We start from the raw sequence: 9,108 nt of genomic DNA, 5'->3' as shown, positions 1-9,108 counted from the left end.
CTTTTAAAATTTGAAATATGGGTGTAAACAATAAGGAGAGTAGAGTGCTAGAAATGGCACAAAGTATGGTCTAGGGTCGACCAAAACCTCAACAATCACCATAATTCCACTCTAAGAAGCAATAGAAGTGCCAGAGAAGGGAGAGTCGAGATCCGAGACATTGGAGGTATTGATTTGGAAATGTGCAGGGAAGAGGTTGCATCTCCAGTATACAAGACGATGGAGATCCCTTTAGTAGGGTTCCAGTGTGAATTTTCCATCTTGAAGTCGATTTTGGACTCAAAGAAGAGGATTCGTAGGAAGCAGGTGGATATGTTTTCCAAAAGATTCTCCGCAGTAGAGGCTTGGCAAGAAAGGACTAGCGGACTCCATGGGAAGATAATTGTATATCAGATCAACATATTCTGAGGTTTTTATCATCCCACCACCATAAGCTAGCACGGAGAATCTTAAAAAAAATTAGATGAACAAGTGCACCATTTGTCAATATCCAAGATATAGTAGCTGTGGAATGGCTTGGATGCAAACCAAATACAAAGATTTGGAGGGAGCTTGGTGGCACCAAGAGAAGAGAATGAGGTTTCACTCGTTAGAGATTTGCACTATCATGAGTTGATGTGCATCTCTTCTTCGGATCATCGGTTCTTCTTGTCGAGTTCAAGATCCGTCACCTTCCGATGAGTAAATCTTGTCGAGTGCAAGATCACTTGAAGAGTTGTAACTTTCCATTACCTACTATGAAAATCCTATCCATTTTCTCAACAGTATCCTTCTTAATACTTAGATGGTATGAATTTCTATTTAACTCTTTAATTTTTCCCCGGGGATTTATCTAGGAACCCGGACACACCTCAAAAAAAGTACTAGAGGGGGACATACCACCTTACCTCTAAACCAAAATAAAAGGGAATTTACTTACAACGAATACCTGGAATGCCCAAAGAGTCACATCTTAAGGTTGTTAACCCAAGGATTCAACAAGTACTCCCATTGACATGTTTTGATGATTAACAAACTCAATTTATTATAAAAAGGTTTTATGTACTAATGATTTCCATTAGCTAAGTGATTGTGTTCATAGCTTTAGTACCTTCAAGATTGCACAACAAATGGCCAAATCATTCAAGCTCAAGGTGAGATCAAAGACATGAGAAGGTATCATCATCACAATGGTAAATCAAAGCAAGAGGAAACCAACACAAATACAAGGTGGTTAAAGGTTAAATTCAAGCCCAACAATGATGGAAATCAACTCAAAAGCTCAAGCTAGGCTTAAGCATCAAAGGAGTTGATTGAGGATAAGTCAAAGTGTAAGCCCAATGGTTTCCACCTTGGCATTCCCATCTTATTTTGATGATTCCAATACACAAGTGATTTATGATCACTAATGAGTTTGATTGTCTAAGTTGTAGATCACATTGGTGCTAAGACAACATTGCTTGGATTGAGGCCAAGAAGATCTCATTGGACCACATCATGAAGGCCAAAGAGATCGAAGTCCAAGACAAATGAAGACTTGAAGAATCCATTGAAGATCAAGTTATATTAGATTGTATTAAGATCCAATCCTAGTTTAGGATTTTGAAAGGCATAATTAAGTAATTAAACACACACCCTAAATATATAAGAGATTGTCTTTGTGGAGTTCCAACACCTTGGAACCCTCATAGCAATCCCAACTTGGTGTTAAGTTGGAAGCCTAAAAACAGAAGTGAAAATCTGCTCTTCATAGGCTTCTTGGAACTCCGAGATAATTTCTCGGAACTCCGAGAATTCTCGGAACTCCGAGAAATGGTCCAGTAGACTTTTCTCCAACTTCTGTTTGTATTCCCGGAACTCCGAGATATTTTCTCGGAACTCCGAAAATTCTCGGAACTCCGAGAACACTACAACGGTTGGATTTTTAGCCGTTGCGATTTTTCCTGGAATTACAACAATGTCATTGAACGGTCATATTTGGTTTTTCCTATATATATGGGCATTCCAAACATTCAAACAATCAATCCTAACACTCTTAAACTCCATTTGAACATCCAAAGAGTGAATCAAACTTGATTATGCCTCTCATCCTCTAAAGATTAGGATTTGGATCATAGGCAAAATTTGTACATCTTCTCCAAACTTTGTAAACCCTTGTGAGAGATTTTTTGTTCTTTCTTTCTTATCAAGAACGTTCTATCGAGCGAGTGTTCGGAGAAGCGTAGCCCACTCTCCGTGGTGACGATTGCCACCAAGGTTAAAGGTAATCGGAATTTGTAATCGGCACCGATCTTCGCCAAAGTTAAGAAGATCACATAGTGAAGCCATCAACGGGTTTGGTTTGTGGAGTGGAGTAGGCCTCGCGTTTTGAGGATCGGACCACTTTAAATCTCGGGTGCAATCTCTCTTACTCTTGCTCTTTATTTGCATTTGCACTTTAAATTTAACTTGTGTAATTGAATTTTATTGTTGATCTCTTAATTTCCAAAATTAGGTTTGAGTTTTCAAAAGAATTAAAACTTATTAGTAACCTAATTTCTCTCTCCTCATAAGTTGCCGTACTCGGGACCACCCTTGGAATTTCAGTTCGTATCAGAGCAAAGGCTCTTAAAAGATTTTCTTTTCTATAAATCTTTGGTAAATTTTTCTTTGAAAAAATTTTCAACAAGGGAAAGATTATAAGATCTTTGGCAACTTTCTAATTGTGAAATGGCGGATAGAAATGGAACCGGACTTCCGGAGGGCCATTCCACAACTAGACCTCCTTTCTTTAATGGGTCCAATTATGGACATTGGAAGACAAGGATGCGCATCTATCTTCTTTCGATAGATGTGGAACTTTGGCACATTGTTGAAAATGGATACATGTTGCCTTCCAAACCATTTGAAGAATGGAATGTTGTAGAAAAAAGGCACGCAAATTTAAATTACAAAGCCATAAATTCTTTGTTTTGCGCCCTATCTACGGAGGAGTTTAATCGAGTTGCTCTTTTTTATTCCGCCAAGGTTATTTGGGATACACTTGCCGTTACCCATGAGGGAACATCTCAAGTTAAGGATTCCAAAATAAACTTGTTAAAGAGCAAATATGAAATGTTTAGAATGGATCAAAACGAAAGCATTTCCGAAATGTATACCCGTTTTTCTAAAATTTCTAATGAATTAGCAAATCTTGGTAAATCTTATCCTACTGATGAGCTTGTGAGTAAGTTGCTTAGGTCTCTTCCTCCATATTAGGATCCAAAGGTAACCGCAATACAAGAATCAAAGAATCTCAAGACGCTAACCATGGAGGAGCTTGTAGGATCTCTCATCACCCATGAGATGCTCCTCACTAGCCGACAAGAGGAGAAGAAGCCGAAAGAGAAAGAAAAAGAGAGTCGATCTCTAGCTCTAAAAGCCTCCAAAGCGAACTCATCATCCTCTAGCGATGCGGATTGCGATGAAGAAGAAGCTTTAAGTAAATTTAAAAGCTTATGGAGAAAGAAGCATAAAAAGGATAAAAAGAAGAAGAAAGAAGAAAGTGATGACCAGGGAGCCTTAAGATGCTTCAATTGCAAGAAGATTGGACACAAAAGACCGGATTGTCCACTTCTCAAGTCATCTTCCTCAAAATACAAGGGAAAGAAGGAATAGAAGAAGCACAAAGCTCTTGCCTCCGGTTGGGATGCTTTGAGCACCTCGGGCAAAAGCTCAAGCGAAGGGGAAGAAAATAAAAAGGATGATCTTTGCTTCATGGCACTCACCCATGAAGATGAGGTAAATTCAAACCCCTCTTGTAATTCATCAAGTAGTGATAGTGAAAAAATATCTTATGATGAATTGTGCAATACCTTGCACTCTCAAATTTCTAAAAATAAAGTTCAAAATAAATCCATTTCAAAATTAGAAAATGAACTTAATTTTTTGAAAAATGAATCTTCTTCCAAATCTCAAGCTCAATTTGAAAATTTTAAACTTGAGATTGAAACCCTTAAGGGTTGTTTGGATGAGAAAACTTGACAAATTGCAAAACTCCAAGATGTGGCAAGCTCTTCCAAATCTTATGAAGATGAATTTAATGATTTTCTAAATCAAATAACCCATCTTCATAATGAAAATGAAAGGTTAAGATTATGTCTCCATGGATTCTTAAATGGTGACAAAATTATTGACATAATCTTAAAAAAGACTAGTCAAAGACTCAAACATACATATGATAGGACTAGCGTATCTAACCCTCATATTAGATGCCATTATTGTGGAATAAATGGTCATTACCAATTCCAATGTGCATCTAAGATTAGGGATTATGGTGGAACCAAGAAATCTTGGGTTCCCAAAGCCCCCATATAATTTTCATCATATATGCTTAGATTAGGGGCTAATGCTCTAAAATTGAATATCTTTCTATGGATAATTAAAATATCCCCTCTTATGTTGAATAAAAATTCTAAATAGGAGGAGTTCTAGGTTTGTCTTTTTTCTTGAAAAAGGGGGAGCTTTAAATTGAATATTTCATCCATTTCTTTCTCTTTTACCCCAATCTTTTTGATTGATGCCAAAGGGGAAAAGAATTTAGTTTTAGGAAAAATATATGTGCTTTTATTGGAAAATCTCTTGTGCTTGTCATCATCAAAAAGGGGGAGATTGTAAGCCCAATGGTTTCCACCTTGGCATTCCCATCTTATTTTGATGATTCCAATACACAAGTGATTTATGATCACTAATGTGTTTGATTGTCTAAGTTGTAGATCACATTGGTGCTAAGACAACATTGCTTGGATTGAGGCCAAGAAGATCTCATTGGACCACATCATGAAGGCCAAAGACATCGAAGTCCAAGACAAATGAAGACTTGAAGAATCCATTGAAGATCAAGTTATATTAGATTGTATTAAGATCCAATCCTAGTTTAGGATTTTGAAAGGCATAATTAAGTAATTAAACACACACCCTAAATATATAAGAGATTGTCTTTGTGGAGTTCCAACACCTTGGAACCCTCATAGCAATCCCAACTTGGTGTTAAGTTGGAAGCCTAAAAACAGAAGTGAAAATCTGCTCTTCATAGGCTTCTCGGAACTCCGAGATAATTTCTCGGAACTCCGAGAAATGGTCCAGTAGACTTTTCTCCAACTTCTGTTTGTATTCCCGGAACTCCGAGATTTTTTCTCGGAACTCCGAGAACACTACAACGGTCGGATTTTTAGCCGTTGCGATTTTTCCTGGAATTACAACAATGCCATTGAACGGTCATATTTGGTTTTTCCTATATATATGGGCATTCCAAACATTCAAACAATCAATCCTAACACTCTTAAACTCCATTTGAACATCCAAAGAGTGAATCAAACTTGATTATGCCTCTCATCCTCTAAAGATTAGGATTTGGATCATAGGCAAAATTTGTACATCTTCTGCAAACTTTGTAAACCCTTGTGAGTGATCTTTTGTTTTTTCTTTCCTATCAAGAACGTTGTATCGGGCGAGTGTTCGGAGAAGCGTAGCCCACTCTCCGTGGTGAAGATTGCTACCAAGGTTAAAGGTAATCGGAATTTGTAATCGGCACCGATCTTCGCCGAAGTTAAGAAGATCACATAGTGAAGCCATCAACGGGTTTGGTTGGTGGAGTGGAGTAGGCCTCGCGTTTTGAGGACCGGACCACTTTAAATCTCGGGTGCAATCTCTCTTACTCTTGCTCTTTATTTGCATTTGCACTTTATATTTAACTTGTGTAATTGAATTTTATTGTTGATCTCTTAATTTCCAAAATTAGGTTTGAGTTTTTAAAAGAATTAAAACTTATTAGTAACCTAATTTCTCTCTCCTCATAAGTTGCCGTACTCGGGACCACCCTTGGAATTTCACAAAGCCTCTACAAAGTGCCAACAAGATTGAAGACCAAACTATTTTAGAATGTATATGATTTATCATGTATAGTCTAGGTCAAAGGCACAAAAGAGAGTTAAAACCAACCATAAATCAAACTTAAATGGTTAGTGAATGTTCATGGTGGTGTCCTCACATATTTGGACCCACATGACATTCCATTTAACATGTTAAAATTGAGTTTCAAAAGCCCAAAGAAAATTAGCAACACAAACATGAAAATCTACTGAAAATAGGCTTCTCGGAACTCTGAGAATAATTCTCAAAGCTCGGAACTCCGAGAAAAGCTCTAGGTTCAAATTTTTTATACACAACGGTCCACTTGGAGCTCCGAGCGCAGACTCTAAGAAGACCGTTAGGGAGTCTAAAAAGGTCATATTTTGACTCCCTCTATATATATGAACCTTGGAGCCTTTGGGAAACTACTTAATGAGTTAACCTAACATTCTAAGAGTATTGAAAGGCATTAATACTCATTTTCCTCAAGATTCTCACTCTCCTTCTCTCTCTTGTGCTTTGACCTTAGATTATTCTTGAGAGACCTTAAGCTTTTCATTTGTTCATCCTTTTCTTGTGAGAGTGAGTGTGCTTTACATGTAATCAGCCTATCTAGAGGCAAGCAAGCTACACCTTCAACTCTTCTTTATATTTGGCAACAAAAGTCGCCGTAGAAGACCCTTGGAGCGCGAAGCTCGGTTTGTACAAGGCGGAATGAACGCCGTATTTAAGTTCCTAGGAGAAGATAGTGGAATCCTCAAGGAGAGCAACTTGAGAAGAGTGGAGTAGGTCTTGGATTAAGACCAAACCACTATAAAAATCCTTGTATCTACCATCTTGTCTCTTCTCCTCTTCTCTTGTGGTAAGCTTTCTTCTCTTGCATTTGAATCTTAATTTTAATTTTCTAACAAACTAAAACTAGTACAAACCAAAGTTTTTAAATCCTTAAAATTTGATAAGAAACCCAATTCAGCCCCCTCTTGGGTTGCTAAGTGGAATTTCAAAGGTGCCCCTAGCCCTTCTATGAAGGTCCTCCACTGCCATTATGTATGACTATCTTTTCTTTTTGTGGGCAAAATTAGCTATAGAGTCAGCAACCTGGTTAGCTTCTCTAAATTGATGGAACACTTTTGGTCTCAACTCTAAAACCAAAGATTGAAGTTCCTTCCAATAATGTTTAATGGACCATGGGGGGTCCATCTTGTCAATGACCATATCAATCAAGGTTTTACTGCTTCAAGCCAAATGGTAAATAGGCAAAATACTTTATAGTACCTCAGCCCATCTAACATACTTCTAGTCTCTGCCTGCAAGTTAGTGCCATTATCATAAAAGTGAGAAAAAGCAAATAAAATCTCACCTTTATGGTTTATTATAATTCCTCCTCAACCTGATAATCTAGGATTGTCTTTGGAAGCACCATCCATGTTCAATTTGAACTCATTCTTCTTACACTTAATTCACTTCACCTGACACATCCTCGGAATTACTGCCGGGTTTGGTATCATGTCAGTAGCCTCAAGTGCCCAAACTTCGATCGGCAAGCACTCTATAGCTCTTAGGACATCATAACTCTTTAATTTATGCTTATAGATCTCACTTTCTCATCACATATTGTTGAGAAATAAAATTCTAGGTCTGATTTGGAAGTCATTTCCTCTTTTTTTTGCAAAAATCAGTCCTCTTTCCATAGAAATCCTACACATTTGAGACCCAAGCCGAAGAATGTGTAAACCCTTCCACAGCCGCTCTGTTACCAAATTTGACACAACTGATCCTCAACAGGCACACAAGTCCTCGGTCAACATGGTATCCCCATCCTACACAACATCTTGAGGCCATGCGCCTCTCTATTTCCCAATCCACCACGGTGCTTGAAGGTCTAACATCAAGAACATTCATGCTATCAGCATGTAACACCTGCAATGTTAAAGCCAATCATACCTTTTCAACAACCCTGCAACAATGATACAAGCACCACCAGTGATTGCTATGGCAACTACGTTGCCTTTGCTCAAGAATTGCAGAGTCTCCACGTATAAAATGGGAAACCCTCACACCATTAAAGGGGCCCTCCTCTTGAGAGAGAGAGAGAGAGAGAGAGAGAGAGAGAGAGAGCTCCAATTCAACTCCGATTCACTAATCCTGGTACGAGATGCCGATCACTTAGACGTAAACCACTTGGCACTTAGCCCTATTAGTTTCCTCCACTATCTTCAGTGTCAAATGGTTCCCTCAGGGTTATGTCCTCGGGCATTCCTAACCTTATTTGGCTGCAGATCACCCTATCAACCGCTCCTCTACCCCAGCTAGACCCTAGAAGGACCCTTTGATTGACCTAAGCCGGATTTGAGCACCAAGAACTCTATATCATTATTTTTTCTTCTTTTCTATTCAAGTATTAATGTAGAGATTTCTAAGTCTAACCAACTTTTTTTTTTCCTTTTTTTGAGAGGGGGGGAGGGACTCAATAGAAGTGCTCTACTAAAGTGAAGATGCCGGTGTTGGAATTTTATAAGGAGAAGACAATTTTGTATTTAAAAGTAGCTGAGTAGATAAAGAGGCCTGCATGTGTAATTTTCATTTGGAAAACTAATTATTAGCATTGTTCTTATTAACGATTCCTATTAAATATAATTAAATGCAGTCAATATAACGGGGCATCCTCCAATCCTAACAACTATTTCATGGGTTCCACATGTGCCACATGGATGTGATCAATGACTGTTAAGCAAGTTAGTCCACTGCCATTTCTCCTAACTTCATCGGATCACCGTAGCTCCTTAATCCATGGATCATCCTAGCTCCTTAATCCATCGAAGTTTAGGATGAGTATTCTTATCATATTTTCCATGAGATAAGGGTATTTTGGTCATTTTTCATAATAAGTATTTGATATTTTTCTTTTGGAGAAAAATTTCCATTTTTCTATTTTTCTCGTTTTTAATGAGATAAGGGTATATTGGTCATTTTTAAGAGAGGAGAAAGAGCTGCCGATTAGAACTATGAAGTTCTACATGTTCAAGAAGGATTCTCGAGTGAGTGTTTTAACCAGAGAATAGGATTTTGGTGGAATCTTTGGGCTAAATCCAGGACCTTCTCACTAACTCGGATTTTCAGAGTGGAAGCTAAAAATCGAGTGTAACTAAAGAGCTACTCCTCAATTCCTACAAAGTTCCCCAAAGTCCAATGCCACTAACACCTTAGGGTTCCACATAGAAAACTAAACCATTGACTTTAAAACTCCTCAACTAGTTTATA

The sequence above is a fragment of the Tasmannia lanceolata genome, unplaced genomic scaffold (assembly GCF_043159265.1).
Source record: "Tasmannia lanceolata isolate RefF3 unplaced genomic scaffold, GAP_Taslan_0.1 ptg000019l, whole genome shotgun sequence".
Classification (NCBI taxonomy): Eukaryota; Viridiplantae; Streptophyta; class Magnoliopsida; order Canellales; family Winteraceae; genus Tasmannia; species Tasmannia lanceolata.
The sequence above is the reverse complement of the archived record's forward strand: the minus strand, read 5'-3'. Positions refer to the sequence as shown.